Genomic DNA, 239 nt, shown 5'->3' with positions numbered 1-239 from the left:
GCAAAAAGTTGAAGAAAAGTAGGTGTCATAGCGGAAAAAAATATTTAATGAAAGGAAGGTATACTTATAAAAGCACATACATGGTAAATGTTGGTGTCTCTTGGCTCTGGGTACATTTCGGTATATGTAGTCGAGAAAAAGTTATTTAAAAATTAAGATTGTTCCGTGGATGATTCTTCGAAGATATTGATGAGGAAAAGAAAACGAAATGGGATTTTTTTTTTTTAATCTTTAATTTT

Source organism: Penaeus monodon, chromosome 21, assembly GCF_015228065.2.
Source record: "Penaeus monodon isolate SGIC_2016 chromosome 21, NSTDA_Pmon_1, whole genome shotgun sequence".
Classification (NCBI taxonomy): domain Eukaryota; kingdom Metazoa; phylum Arthropoda; class Malacostraca; order Decapoda; family Penaeidae; genus Penaeus; species Penaeus monodon.
This window is presented reverse-complemented; position numbering follows the sequence as displayed.